This window comes from Bidens hawaiensis, unplaced genomic scaffold, assembly GCF_021521415.1.
Source record: "Bidens hawaiensis isolate Kalapana, Puna unplaced genomic scaffold, B.hawaiensis_p1.1 tig00040072_1, whole genome shotgun sequence".
Lineage (NCBI taxonomy): Eukaryota > Viridiplantae > Streptophyta > Magnoliopsida > Asterales > Asteraceae > Bidens > Bidens hawaiensis.
Window position 1 is genome coordinate 1 of NW_027505643.1, and position 15,984 is coordinate 15,984.

Below are 15,984 nucleotides of genomic sequence, written 5' to 3' on the forward strand. Positions count from 1 at the left end.
AGGGGGAGGGGAGAGAGATTAACTCATTTAAGCTATTAACTTTTTATATTTACATACATGTCGACATTTTTTAGCTTAATGAATTTAACCCATTTAACACCGGTTTATTTTATACTTTCTTATAATGTTGAACTAATTTCATTATTATACTTATTTATTTGGTTCGGATCATTTTCTCTTCAATTAATAACTTGCTCAATAACCGTGGAACGTGGACTACATGATATGAAGCTATTGTCGCGCTACGTTTTCACAAAGTTCTTAAAGAAAGCGGCATATCAAAAAGGTAGTGTGAGAACACAGTCACACACTAAGTTTGTCGATGTTGAATTATAAATGTTTACAAGTCAATATGAATTAATGATAAATCACAAACTGATTCTAGAACAACCAATAATCAAAGGAATGTGTGAATCTCAAACTCACTAGCACTTGATTTTGATTACTATAAATGGTTTCAATGACATTGCTCTCGTATACATTTCAAAAAGAAGAGACTTGATTTTACTGTCTTATACAAATAGCAACATGTTATGGTGGATGACCTCACAGGTCAATTCTCACAGGGTGCAAAATTTTTAAAATTTTCAAGGATATGTAAGACCTTTACATTGTTCATCCTAAAACTATGTAGACACTATCACACCATCCAGCAGCCTAATCTTTTACTTTATGGACGACTTGAATACCTGCTTTTTGAAGTAATCGCCTTGAAAGACCATGACTCATCAAAAAACAGCAATTGGGTTACTTACCAAGTCATGACGACCAACAAATTATCATTGGGTTGTCTTGGGATCGACTTATTCACTTGATACTCTTATGCTGACATTAAGTGTTTTTATGTTAACTTTTTACTTCAACTGATAACCATAACAGTTCTTTTGATAACCTTTAATAAAATATACCCAAACTAGTAGTTCACTAAGAATATACTTCATTCGACATACGAAAATCAACCTAGTATAAAAAAATTACTTAAGTAAATATGTTCGAATAATTTACCCAAAGAGCACTTGTACCATACAAAAAGGAAATGCATATCATGTCGCATTTATTAGAAATGAATAGGTGTAATAAATTATTGTTGACAGACAATTTAAACATGTTTGGTAAGAGGCTCATACTTTATCTTTATCTTTTTTAAGCGCCAAGTTCACATACCTATAAATTTGCATCTTCTGCTTATAACGGACGTAAACGCACTCTATCTATATTAAACCATGAAAATTGTTCGTTAAAAATTCATGATTAAGATGACTATTTATTATGTATGCTCTCTCTTACGTCTAAAAGTATGGTATAATAAAATCTTACTCATGAGCCAAATTAAACATAAATAAACAAGTAAACCAAAAAAAAAACATGCAAATAATATCTCTCACAGAAAGTACGGTATGGATGGTGAGATAGGAATTATAGAGAAACTAGCTTTTCTACCGGCGCGTTGCGCCGGGGCAGCTGGCAAAACCCCAATACTAAAACCGTTGGTAAAAACCCGATCATTACCACGACGAGTTGACACGAATTCGGTTAGTACCAACTTAAGGTACCGGAATTAAAAGAAAAGGGTCGGTAAAACTCAGGCATTGCGGTGGTGAGTCAGCAAAACCTGCGCGTTGTTGGTCTCGGGATTGTTGGCGTTGGGTCGACACAAATTTAATTTGTTTCACTCGTTACGATACCGAAACTACGAAACAAAATAATTAATTCAAAAAAAAAATTGTCCAATAAGATGCTTGCGTCCCCAAACTTCTAATTTATATATATTAGATAATAAAGGTAGCTAGCACCAACACCCAGGAAACATAGGACATACCAAGATACGAAGACAAAGCTATCGCTAGTCTACATGTTCAAACTAGACATCTTTTGATGTAAACCAAGAAACTAACAAAATTTCACATGATAAACAAATTTTAGGTTAAATCTTATGGTTAAGACGACTTACTACGCTTGCGTTTTCACGTAAGAATTATAAACTGGGTTGGGCAATTTTTTTTAATAATAAAATTAAGGGCTTTAAAGTTTAAACCCATCAAGTTTGGGCCTCCATAGATTAGGCCCAAAGTTATTAACTTTTATTCAATATCTAGGGTACGCAATTCTCGTATTTTTCGCATTTAACGATTCTTGATTTTCCCACTTTATACGCAATTCGCATTCTCCGGTTCCTGTCCTTGTCAATTCGAGTAACAAATAGGGATCGCGGAGTCAATCCAAGTAGCAATCTTTGTACCTGGTAATAAATCTGATTTATTTCCTTGTAATTAGATTGGTATTAGTTTTGTTAGCGATAAATAAGGTAACTTCCATAAATCTCCATTACTTTATTCATATAGCTTTCTATCACCGATCATATGTGAGTTCTTCTCCACTTTTGTTTCATCTTGCATATGAAGAAGTATTGTCATCATTTAGTGGCTATGATTTAATTTCTACATCGTAATTATATTACACACCAAACTTCTATAGTCTATATGATAAAATTATACAATCAAAATAAAGCATGATTTGTCGTGTATTTGAATCATTTATGACTGATATCGGTTCTTCTAAGCACAATTAACATTTTGTTTTTTTTTTCTTTTCTTTTTTGAAAGGACAAAATTTTTAGAATTGCTTAAATCCCCAAAAAGATTGAATCGCCCCACTCAATATGTATGAAAAAAATGGTTCTTGTTGGAAACGGTCAAACGGAATTTAACATTGATGGAAACGGAATTTAACATAGTAAAGATGTTAAACACAATTTAGGTGTGTGTGATTTCGATCTAAAGGAAGCTTTGGATATTCAAATTACAATAGGCACTTATATGGGTTGGTTCTTAGGGCGGTGGATAATCGTCTATCCCACCTCTTCCATCCCACAACTCTCTCTCCCGTACGTCAACATTACATCACCGTTCTCTATCTCTTCTCGCCTATCCATAAAAATATGGTATGTATCATCATCGTCGCAAAACCATTTTTAAATTAAATAACTCATAGAGAATCAAAATTAATAATTTTATTTAATAACTGAAAAACATCATAGAATAGTAACAAAGTTTCAAATTTGTTTTAATTAAGTCACTCATATTTTGTTTTGTCTCAATTAGGCCACTCAACTTTCAGCTTGTCTCAATTAGGTCACTTAAATTTCAATTTTTGTTCTAAAACTAGGGGGACAACTGCTATATTATTGTAAGTGATATATTTACCGGTAAAACATAAAAAAAATGTTGGTTTTAATGATGTTTTAGTTATTTATGAACATATAATATGAAAGTAAAAAAGATAGTACTAGACATTTATTGAAAGTTGAGTGACTTAATTGAGCTAAAATGGAAAATTGAGTGACCTAATTAAGACAAAGCTGAAAGTTGAGTGACCTAATTGAGACAAAATAAAATATGAGTGACTTAATTGGAACAAACTTAAAAGAGTTAAGTGCTATTTTAGTATCTGTGGTTTATTCAATTACGCAACTTTAGTACCGTTTTTTATTTTATTGCAAATGGCTACTTCAGTTTTCTGAAACTTACAATTTTAGTACTTTTTTCTAACTCCATCTATTTTATCCGTTAAATAAAGGGTAATTTGGTAAATTCGTTATTTTCTTTATCTTTTTTCTTTTCTTTTAAAGACCTTCCCTCCTACTTTATATCCAGTAACACCCTAATCCCCAAATCAACATGCTAACATGAATTTAAGCAACTGTATATTATGGTTGCCACCCATAATCCCGAACCAGGCTTCCTGGTTGTATAATACACAGATCCTGCATCAATAATGAAAGAAATTACCGGTAACAAAATGAGCAAGTAGCTAATATTATTACAGTGTGTACTTAAATCAATCCTCTTTCCAACTACAAAACAATGAGCTTTCTAATTATCAAAGTGTTTACATCAAATACGGGAAATAATTATTTAACAAATGGATCTGTTTGATTATATCCTAAAAAGTCGGTAGGTACCTTTGCAGACAATTCATCAACAGAAAAATTGACTTCCTTTTCAATAACTACACAACCATATTCAGTTATTCACGTTCATACAACATCCCGTATATCGTCATAAAACAACACACCATGATTTGCTGAAACATGTTCTGGCCGGTGGCAGTTGCCGGTGATTGACCGTTGCCCCATATCAAATGTTGGCTAACCAAATTAGCAAACAACCACGATTGATGAAGGAGAAAGCCTTTTGATCCGATGTATCAATGGAGGAGAAAGACTTGATTTGGGGATTTAGGGTTTGGATTGATCATTGATGTATGATTTGGGGATTTATGGTTGTACAGGATATAAAGGGAGGAAGGCTTTTAAAGAAAAGAAAAAAAATAAAGAAAACAATGAAGTTACCAAATTACCCTTATTTAACGGATAAAAATAGACGTGGTTAGAAAAAAGTACCAAATTGTAAGTTTTAGAAAACTGAGGTAGTCATTTGCAATAAATTTAAAAACGATACTAAAGTTGCGTAGTAGGATAAACCATAAATACTAAAATGACATTTAACTCAACTTAAAATTTGGTTACTATTCTACAAAGTTGTCCCTTTTAAAATATAAGTTATTTTAAAACTAAGAAAATATTTAAAAGCATTCAATTAATAAAATACTAAATAAAAGATACATAAAAAAGAAATCAAACAATTGGTTTACATAGTCTAGATTGGTGTGGGTGTTTGCAATATGCTCCCCGATATCCAATCGAAGGGCGTTATGCTTTCCTTGCAACACAAATTTATTAGCCTTTATTTATTCACCAGGTTAAATACCCGTGTATACACGGGCTGAGTAAACCATATTAACAAAAGAAAAAAAAAATGTGAAATACTTATAGTAATTTGGTATTAGATGAATGAATATGAATATGTATTACAACGTTGAATAAAATTAAATTTGTATAAAATAAAAAAAAAGAAAAAGAAAATTAGATGATAAATTTTCATTAATCTCTAAACATTTCTTCGTATACAAAATATTTAGTTATCCTCTTCGTCGAATATTAGAAGATTGACTTCATCTTTAATTTTAATTTAGAAAGTACGACATAAATCTCTAAACACCGTCATTGTATATAACGTTTAAAATTTATTTAGTCAAACTTTTCTTCCTAATAACACATGATTATTATTAAAAACATAAATTATTTAGTACTAATACTAATTTGATGTAGAGACTTATATCTTTAAGAAGAATAGTGTTTAAAAAAAATTGATACAAGTCAAACAAATACTTAAATAAACAATACATAAAGTTTAAAATAAATATATTATATTATGAAGCAATATAAATTTAAAAAAGTTTAAAATAAAGATAAGCAACCACCGAATACTAAAAGTTTAAAACAATGATAATCCACAAAAACTAAAAATGTACTTTAAAACATAAAAAACATTATCTTAAATATAAAAAAACAGTTTCACTTTTTCAAAACAACAAAACATCCCAAGCAACATGAAACATTATAGGTTTTGGATAGTAGCGACCGTCAGATAGTTTGACTTCACTTTTTCAAGGCAACACAACATCCTAAACAAACATGAAACAGTTATAGATTTTGGATAGTAGCGAACATCAGATATTTTGGTCAAATTCATATGTATTTTTCATGAAAGGTATTTATCTATTTTTGATGCACATGAGCATGTAACATCGTATGGCCGGTAATGAAAATTATCGTTGTTGGATAGTTGTTCAAAACTTATAACATTTAAACATTTGTTTTTTATATGAAATAAACCAATTCTAATAAAAAAACATAGGATAGTAAAATCATATAAAAATTAGTTTCTAAGCTCTTGAGCATGTTATTATTATTATTACTATTATTAATTTAGAATATAATAGAAGTTATAATTATAGTCATAAAAAGACTATTATCTTGTATAAGTTATTAAATCATAAAAAAATAATGGAATGTTATATTAAAATTTTAAAATAAATATTGTAAAAGAACATCATTAAGAAACAATTCTTTTTGTTAAAAATTAAATATTACGGGGAAAATTATGTTAGCAAACTCAGAAGCAAAGGTGCTAAAATCATGAAAATTAATATTAATTTTTTATTTAATAATACTTATTAAATAAAGTAAATAGTAATACTTTTTAATTTCAAATTGAGAACTTGTAAACAAAAGAAAACAAATTTGAAAAAAATAAAAGAAAAAAAATAAAAAATAAAAGAAAAACAAATTTTCAAAAGAGAACATCATTTATAATATTTCAATTTAAACTTGTCAAGTTTTTATTGCTTTGAAAAACAATTAATATGCTTAAATGATGTTTTGCCAAGTGGCACAAAGATGGGCCAAATAGGTGCCACTTGGCACAATAACATTTTTGTTTATTATAATAATAGATTGGTTTGAGGATCGGCTACATATTTTGGTGTGAACACCTGACACCTCCATTTTTTTAAATAATATTATGTAATATAATGCAAACATACATTATGTTTTTAATTTGGACAAATGCATTGTCCGTGCAAAAAGTCAAACTATAGCATTCGGAGTCTTAAGGATACCAAATGTTCGTTCCACGTAATTTCTTTCTCGTTCTTTTGCCGCCTTGAACCTTATGTTTATGTTCTTGTGGATAAGCAAATGATTCCACAAATGTTGCCACGGTTTTATCTCGTTAGAAAGATAATACCCATGCTTGTATTGTACCTCATTTACCTCAAATGGACACTTCCGTGTGAATCCATGTACTACCTCGTTGAGTATGATAGTTGATAAAGGATGTTGAGGTGGTTGTTAGAATCGAAGACATCAAATAATGCATGAAAAATTCATAGGTCTTGAGAGGCTATTGCTTTAAGCATAATCCTTGGGTGTTCATGATTACCTCTTATGTATTGACCTCTTCATGTCATTGAAAAATTGCTATAAGCTCAAAGTGTACACTCTAATGCTACCTAAAATTATAGGAATTTAATGTTTAAGATGTTGCATGTGTTAAAAAAGATATATTTAGAAGAAGCAATACTCCTTTTAAATCTAGATGAACACTGTTTATTATTACAAAAGTAACCACGTTTTAAAATTTTTTGTTTGATTTAAATTTTATATCGTTATCATCCTATGATATAGAATTTGATAAATTCTACCATAATCATTCAAATTATATCGTAGACAATATACATCACAATAAAAATCTTGTCTTGATCTTTAAATGGGTCCATTACTGAATATGATATTGTTTTTATTTAATACTCATTTTGATTAGATTCAAATAAAACAATAAGGATTATAATATCTCACTTTCATGAATATAAAGTTTCATATATAACATTAAAATATTAAAAAATGTACCAGCTTTCTTGTAAATAATCTAGAAGACTAATTATAGATGACACACACATATGAAGTTACACTAAATAAACAAACCCTCATAAATTGATAATATTACTTAATTAAACTACGGTAATTAATAATTTATTTTTCATTCTTTTAACAAAAAATTCACATTGATCATATATTTTCAAGGATTTGAATCAACAACCTCACGCTTGTAGAAATTGTATTTTATGTAATATCAAAACACGGCCTTTTATTTAAACAAGTAAGCGAGCTAGCCAACAAATGAACTTACCATGGCTCAGGCCTCATGCTCGACTCATTTACAAACAAGTTGATTTTGAATTAGACCTCAGCTGCAAACATGCTAAAACAATCCTAAACTTATTTTATAAGCTTAAAATAAAAGTTTCTATTATTATTATTATTATTATATTTGATATTTTATTTATATGTGAATTAGTTATGTACAAAAGTTGCACGGGTGTGCCTTCATAAAAAAAGACCATTCATAGAAATTAACCATGATAATAATATTATTTTCTGTAGGAAGTATAAAAGTGTGCACACAGTAACCGACACAACACCGCTAATCAACCAAAGCCAATAACCAGGTGGTGGTAAGTCACTTTCATGTCATCTGCACTTTCTCTTCCTAAACCAAATTCTCATTCAATTCCACCCCTCAATTCATCACCTTTTTCCACTTTCATATTATTATTATTTCTTCACAATTCTTTTTGGTGGTCAAAGTTAAAGAACCATGAAAAGGTCAACAGTAGTTTCAAAAAGAAGCAAGCCAAAAGCACCACCTGTGCAGCAGGTTCAAGATGCTATTGATTGGGAAGTAAGACCTGGAGGTATGCTTGTACAGAAGAGGATATCCGGGTCGGATCCGGGTTGTGCTGCTGCTCAAATTATTAATATTAAAGTGTCACATGATTCTTATCATCATCATATTTCTTTGCCTTCAACTTCAACTTTTGGTAAGTTTTCTGGTATTCTTTTTTTTTTTTTTTTTTTTGTTGTGGAATTGGGTTGATTACTGATATGGGTACTGAAATATTTGCTTAAAGATTTAATTTTTAAGTAATCTTGAATTAGGGTTCTTTTGATTTTGAATCATTTATTTGGTGTTTGTGTTAAAAATGTAATCTTGATTGAGGGTTGTTGATGATGTTCTTTGATCATTACTCCTTTATAGATTCTGTTATGTGTTTTTATGTTGTTTTGACTTTTTTTTTAGTTTTGACTTACAGTTAGGTGTGCTTTTAGTTGTTGACTTTAACCCTAGAATATGATCTAATGAGTAATGAAATATGCTACTTTTTATTAAAAATTCCATCTTTGAGTAACTTGAATTTGGTTGTGGTTGAACACTGATATGGGTACTGAAATATATTATTTTTTTAATAAAGATTTCATCTTTGATTAATCTTGAACTAGTATAGTGGTGGTTGGTTGTTTTGTTCTTGAATCTTTTATATACTTTTTAAATTAAAAATGTCATCTTGGGTGAGTGTTGTTGATATTGGTTTCTGTCATCTTGTGCTTTGTTGACTTTTCTAGTTTTGACTTTCAGTTGGGTGTGCTTGGAGTTGTTGGCTTTAATCCTGGAATATGATTTAAATGAGTAAGGAAACATGTTACTTGTGTAATTAATGATTTCATCTTTGAGTAATCTTGAAGGGTTGTGGTTGTTGGTTCTTTTGATTTTGCATCATTAATATAGTTTTTGAATTAAAAAATGTTAACTTGATTGAGGGTTGCTAATGTTGGATTTTGATCGTTAATCATTTAGATTATATTGTGTTTTCATGTTTGTTGACCTTTTCTAGTCTTGACTTACAGTTAGGTGTGCTTGTAGTTGTTGAATTTAACCCTAGAATAAGATCTAATCAGTAATGAAATATGTTACGTTTTATATTAAAGATTTCATCTTTGAGTAATCTTGGATTAGTTGTGGTTGAGCAATCTTGGATTAGTTGGTTCTTTTGTTTTTGATCTTTTATATAACTTTTGATACAAAATGTTAGGGTTGTGTTTGTTGGTTCTTTTGATTTTGAATCTTTATATAATTTTTAAATAAATGGTATCTTGATTGAGGGTTGTTGATGTTGCTCTTTGATCATTACTCAAATTCATTTTTTTTTTTTTGGATTTTCTAGTTTTGGCTTACAGTTGGGTGTGCTTGTAACTGTTGGCTTTAACCCTTGACCCTGCGAGCATTCATGGCATTCTTTTCCACAAGTTAGCACCAGAATCTTTACAGTTTGACTTCTTAGATGTACCAGTTGTTGACCGTTTGACTTTTAAGATCAAAGTTGCTTGATCATATATTGCATTAATTCCATAGATGGTCATGTGAATCTTTATTAATATTGTAAACATGCTAATGTGGTGTAGGCGATCTAAAAAAGATTCTTGCGCATATGATCAATTTAGAAGCTAAGGATCAAAGATTATTATTTAGAGGGAAAGAAAAGGCCGATGATGAACGCCTAGATATGGCTGGTGTAAAGGACATGTCAAAAGTGATATTATTGGAAGATCCTGCTAGCAAAGAGAGAAAGCTTATTGGCAAGAACAATGCTAATGTACAAGCCTTTGACTCGGTTATGAAAGTCAGAGCCGAAGTGGATAAGCTCTCACACAAGGTTTGTGTAGCTTACATCACTTTAAACTAACACGAATGAGGTTGTTTGTGTTCGTTTAACTTTAACCGAACAAACGATCTAACACGAATAGTTGAACGAACGAGGTTTTCTTGATTTTGTTCGTTCGTTAAGAAACCGTGCATGTTCATGTTCGTTTATTAATAGTATAAATGGACTGTTCACGAACGTAAACGAACACAAACGGACATAAAAGAACGAACATATCCGAGCAAACGCCAGTTAAAATAAACGTGAACATCAGTATGTAAGGCCTAAAAAATAATAAAACTAGACTAAATTGTAACAGGCTTGAAACATCTTTTTTAAGGAAAATGAAAACGGATGAGAAACAAACCTATATTAACGAGCATATCTTAAACGTAAACGTACGAACATAAGCGAACACAAATTAATGAATTTAAATGAATGAGCATAAACAAACGCTCACGGACATAAATGAACAGACTAGACATGCATTAATGCATTAATGTTAATTTAACTAGGGTTAGGTTCAAATAAGAAGTTTGATTTTCCTAAGAAGGCGAGGAAGGAGGGTATTTTAGTCTAATACTTTAATATCAAAACCCACTTACTTTAATCTCAAAACCCACTTAAATTAATTTCAAAAACCCACTTACATAAAACCCAATTACATCTTCACTCATCTCTTACAATCACCACCACTCCACCGCCCACCGCCACCACAACCGTCACCCACCGCCACCACCTCGCCTGAAAAGTCCGAAAAAACACAATGAAAAAAACACAATGGAAAAATACACTATGAAAAAAAAACACAATGATAAAAACACAATTGTATGACACAATATAAATAACACAATGGAAAAAACACAATGAAAAAAAAAACACAATGAAAAATACTATTGTATAACACAATTTTGTAAAACACAATTCGGTAAAACATAATTTATAAAAAACCTAATAATTTTTTTTTAATTTTTATATTACAATATGGTACTCATATAAAAGATAAAAAGACACTCGTTATTATGGTGAATTTGTTTTTCAATAAAAACGTCGTAAAAAAAAGTTATGGACGTTTTAAAATGATAGGGGAATTTGCCATGTGCTTTGCATGTGGAGAGAGAAAGTCAACAAATGTGTTATTCCTTTTATGCCCTTTACCTTGTGTTCACACTTGATTTCCTCTTAAACTGATCTCAACCCTCCATATTCAAAATCAATGGACAAGATTACTTCTTATCCTTTCTACAAAAAGTATACTTCCTATTATAACCTAACACAATTTAACTAAATGAGCAAAAAGTCATGTTTATTCATTTATTAAATAAACAAACTTCCTGTCCGAACAGTTCACGGAACGTTCGGTTTGTTCATAGACCTACTTTAAACGAACTAATTTTGTTAAAACATAACCATCTTGGATCCAGATTCCTATTTTGGTTAACCATCTTTGTTTCAACCAAACCCTCAAACCGGTCAAAAAAGTCAATTTTTCAAAGCTTGTCCTTTTGTGCTTCTTTAGGTTGCAGCCATGGAGACATCTGTTAAAAGCAGGATCAAGGTTATGGAGAAGGAAGTTGAAGCTTTGACTGAGCTACTCATGAAGGAGTTGCTAAAATTAGATGGGATTGAAGCTGAAGGAGAAGCAAAAGTCAAAGGAGAATCGAGGTTGACTTTCGACTTTATAAAAGTCAAACATACTACTTTCTTATAAGCTAAACTTTACAAAACTTTTGTGATGTTTTTTCACAGGTGCATCGTGTACAGGGCTTTGTCGATATTCTTGACGGTCTAAAGTTGACCATGAGTACAAACCAGTTTGACAAACGCAACGTGTCTACGGTTTCTGTAATGACAAAATGGGAAACATTTGATTCAGGAGTTGGGAGCCTAAATGCACCTAACCATGTACAAAATTCGACTAAAATAACTAAAGATTGGGAGCGGTTTGAATGAATGGTAAACGTGTCTGCTTATAGTCCCATAGTTATTGTAGGAAGTTGTAGAAAGTGTTGAGTGAATAAAGGCTGGGACTTGATAGACAAAAGCAGGTGCGGATTTGATTGTGTGGTAAACCACTCTTTTATCTGTTCATCTGGTAAGAGTTCAAGAGAGATTTTTTTTATCATAATTTGTGAATGTTTGTTGTGGTATATAGTTTGAATAAAGTATTGATTGATCAAAAGTTTTGCAGAATTTATTACTAGTTTAACTTAGCATGATATTATTAACAGCAAATTGAGAAAATAAACTGAACATAAGTCATCTTAAAAACATAACCAAAATGAAAAGACAGTATGCAGAAAGCCCAAAATAAACGAACCTACGGGAAAGGAAATCAATCAAGGACTGGGTGATACGAGAGTCTCAACATATATCATTCGACTAGATCTATACTCCAAACTCGGAGAAGAAAAATACTGATAGCGTGTTGTGAAGTCCTCCACATTTACTTTCCTAAAAGAATTCTTTTCCTGATCCAAAACAAGAAGCCAATTGCTGTCAGTAGTCGCTTCTGTGCATATATGCTGCCTTGTAACAGTAAGCCCCTTATCCCATGGATCGCTGAAAGCAGCCACCTTCACCCACCCATCATCACCTGCATTGAGCCTCCACAGATCCCCCTGCTTAAAATACATAGTTACTATATACGACACACACAGATGAACGCATCCATTGAGAACAACTAAACTTTCACCACGATCCATTGCACCATATGGAACAGGAGGAAATTCTATCTTCTTAAAAGTTTCCTGTCTTCACATCAAAACACATAATCCACCATTCACCTTTAGCATCCAACGTATAAGCTCTCACATTAAAATAAAGGCATTGGTCACACAAAGTAGCCGAAGACCAAACGCAAGGCTCTTTACGCGCAAACAAAAAACCAATCGGTCTCCACGAGTCCAGCCTGAATGAATAAATATAAGCCCCAAAGATATCATCGGCAATCACACAGACAAGTTTGTAATCACTAGACGAGTCGATATAGAAACCGATAGCATTGAGAGAAATTTTCTTGGAAAGATAAATTCGGGGGGCCAGGCGACGACTTCTTGTAGGCACGCGTGAATGGATTCCAAAACACTAGCTGATTAGATCCCGTTGAGCCTAAACATACCAATCCATGCAAAGTTGCTAAAATAAATATCGGGTTAATTAGGTTAAGGTTAGGGCCAGGGATATAGTTGTTGAGGGGAATGGTGCGGAATTGGTCGTCAAATAGGAGGAGTTTATAGTCGTTGATGCTTCCATGGCGCCCGAGGTGCATCCGGGCAAACGCGGGTGTGGATAAAAACGATTTCCATTGTTTGCAAACGCACCTGCAACGACCTATGTCGGACTAGCCGGAAGTCGGGTTAGTATGTCAGATTCTATCAAACTAAACGGAAGCTGTTGTACATCGGCCTTCATCGGCTTCTTCTTGTGGGGTTTCAGGGACATGCTCTCCATCGTGTTTTGGGGTTCCGGCTGCGAATTAAGGACAATGCGGTTTTTTTTGTATATGCGGTTCGGTTAAATCTCTATTTTAGTTTAGTTTTTGAGATTTATTGAATGCTCAAAGTTCTCGTATGGATAAGGCCAACGTGCTTTATGCAATTTGCTTAATAGCAACTTGATGCTTGTGGAAAACAAGAAATGAAGTTGTGTATAACCAGATTCCCCGGTTCGTCTCGCGGGGCTAGTGGAGGAAATAAAGGTGCCCGGATACAACTGGAATAAAAATAGGGGGAGAAGAGGGGCGTCACTTGGGAAGATTGGTGCCGGCTCGAAGTTTAAAAGTTGTATTGTGCTTTTGTTTATTCGTTTTTCTGTTTTGTTATGGTGGTGTTTTGATGTTGGTGTCTTGTTAGTCCTAACGGCTTGTTAGTTTTAATATAGTTTTTTTTTTGTCGCTAAAAAAAAAGGACCATAGTTTAAAATTTGTTTTTTAGTCCTTGAATTTCGTTTTTGTTGCAATTACGTACACCTCATCAAACCCCTTAGATATTTGTTATGTTAAGAAGACTAGTCGTTTTATATTAGGTACAAGTTGTTATGGCATGGCCTACGGCCTAGCCCAACAACCGCCTCAAAAAAAAATCCAAATTTCCAATTATCTCGAAAGTCCAACCCATGTTATAGAGCCTTTCGACCTTATCCCCTTCTCTAATAACATGCAACCACCACAACTCTTCAATCACCGCCATTGCCACCCACCACCACTAGTCTCCGATCATCAGCAACAAGTCGTGTGATGGGCAAAAGAAAAGATTTTTAACTAAATTAGGAACAAGCCCATTTTGGGTTTACAAATCAAAAGAGGATAGTTGTACAACTTGTTGCCATTTGCCTGATGTAATCACTACTTTTTAATTAAAAACCATAGTATTTTAGCTGACACTGAAGGAGACGTTGATTAAAAATAATTAATTGATGAAACAAGAAGTTTTTTAATTAGTAGAAGATCATGATGAGTAAAGAATAGCCAATGTGGGAAATGAGAAGAGGGTCACCTTTACTGAATGACTTTTTTCATACGTGTGTATGAAATAACATTATGAAATGCAAAAGCACCAGGTAAGAGGGGCACCTTAGGGTGTCGTCATCTTGTGAAACACTTCTATGTTCTTTAATTGGATAGTGTAGCATGATAACGCTTGCCAATTCTTCATGTAAAATCAACATATATGATATTTAGTTGCTTCTCTATCATATTAGCACTATTGAAGATGATGATTCAGTAAAAGTCTTCGCTATAATTTGCTTACATGGTAACCAACTAACCCATAACTGTACCCGCATAACCGGTTTCAAGACCCGAAACGGCCCATTTGTAATAGGTCAGAAATCATGCAATCCAGTTCGGGTTATGATCATACCCGTACTCATTTGAGCTGAAACTAAACAAGCATTTATTTTTCTAGCAAGCATCTAACCGTTTGGAAAGCCCTCCTTGATTTGATTTGAACGCGGCATTACCCTACCCGCAAACGAAGCCCCAAAAGTTGATCTAGGGTTATATCACCTGAATTAGCGATATTGGATTTGATAGCATGTTGAGGCCGTATAACTGACACGCACAGATCGATTGATCAGATTCAGGGCCGCTGCCACAGAAATTGGAACAGGAAGAGCACTTCTAGCCTCAGAAGTAAGCAAGCAAGCAATTTATTAAGAACGAATTGATCAAAATTGAAGGGTTCAATTAGTCATTGGGTCAATTGATGTTTTGCACGATCACAGTAATCAGAAATAGTAATGTTTTGTTGTTTCATAATCTGAAATTGCATTTGTTTTTAAAAAGTTGTTGAAAGAAAAGCTAGCCCATTGTTTTCGGTATTGAAGATATTTATCATCATTTAGTTTACTTGAAATAAGATTTGCCAAATTAGCTAGGTTTAGGTTAGGATAGGAATTTTGTGAACCTTAAACTGTCTGATGTTGACATGATTGTAGATGTAGAGCGGTGATGAACGAGTCAGGAGCAGTTTTGTGAAACGAAGAGAATGGAAGATAACCATGCCATTTTACAGCTCTGATGAAAGCATCAAGGTAAAGTTGTTTTCTCTGCATTGTTCATTGTGTAAAATACAAAACAAAACAAAAGGCTCAATATAACAGTAAGGAAACGATACTGATAGATGTACAACTAAAAATACATAAATCAATGCTAATTATGTGCTTATCATGAGATGTCTAATACACGCTTTGAGCCGATTTGATTACCATCACTCAAATAACAACAGAAATGAAAAAGCATGCACTGTGAAAATAGGTTTACTGCTGGAAATCATGCGTAACTAAGAAACTAGAAATGTGCAGTGCAGAATAACAGGAAGTAACTGTTAACGTGGCGCATCAGTACCCATGACAGCATGAGCCAAAATCGGTTCAACAATCTTTAATTTGGACTTATCGGTTGGTTGAGGTCATTAATGCTCTGTACCTTGAGTTTCATCTTGTTTTTTACTTCAGCTAGCCATTCCCAATTTGTGCATGAGTTTAACATGTGTGTGTGTGTGTGTTCGTGTGTTTTTATCATTTATAAGGGTTTTATTG

The 15,984-nt window shown here is 32.6% G+C and overlaps 1 pseudogene across 1 annotated transcript; it reads left to right on the forward strand.

Annotated features, from left to right (window-relative positions):
- Window positions 1–7,939: 7,939 nt before the first annotated feature.
- LOC143614469 (BAG family molecular chaperone regulator 4-like) lies at window positions 7,940–12,026 on the forward strand (annotated as a pseudogene). The gene is made up of 4 exons (XR_013150297.1): window positions 7,940–8,283; window positions 9,704–9,954; window positions 11,462–11,607; window positions 11,692–12,026. The product of XR_013150297.1 is annotated as a BAG family molecular chaperone regulator 4-like (transcript).
- Window positions 12,027–15,984: the final 3,958 nt, after the last annotated feature.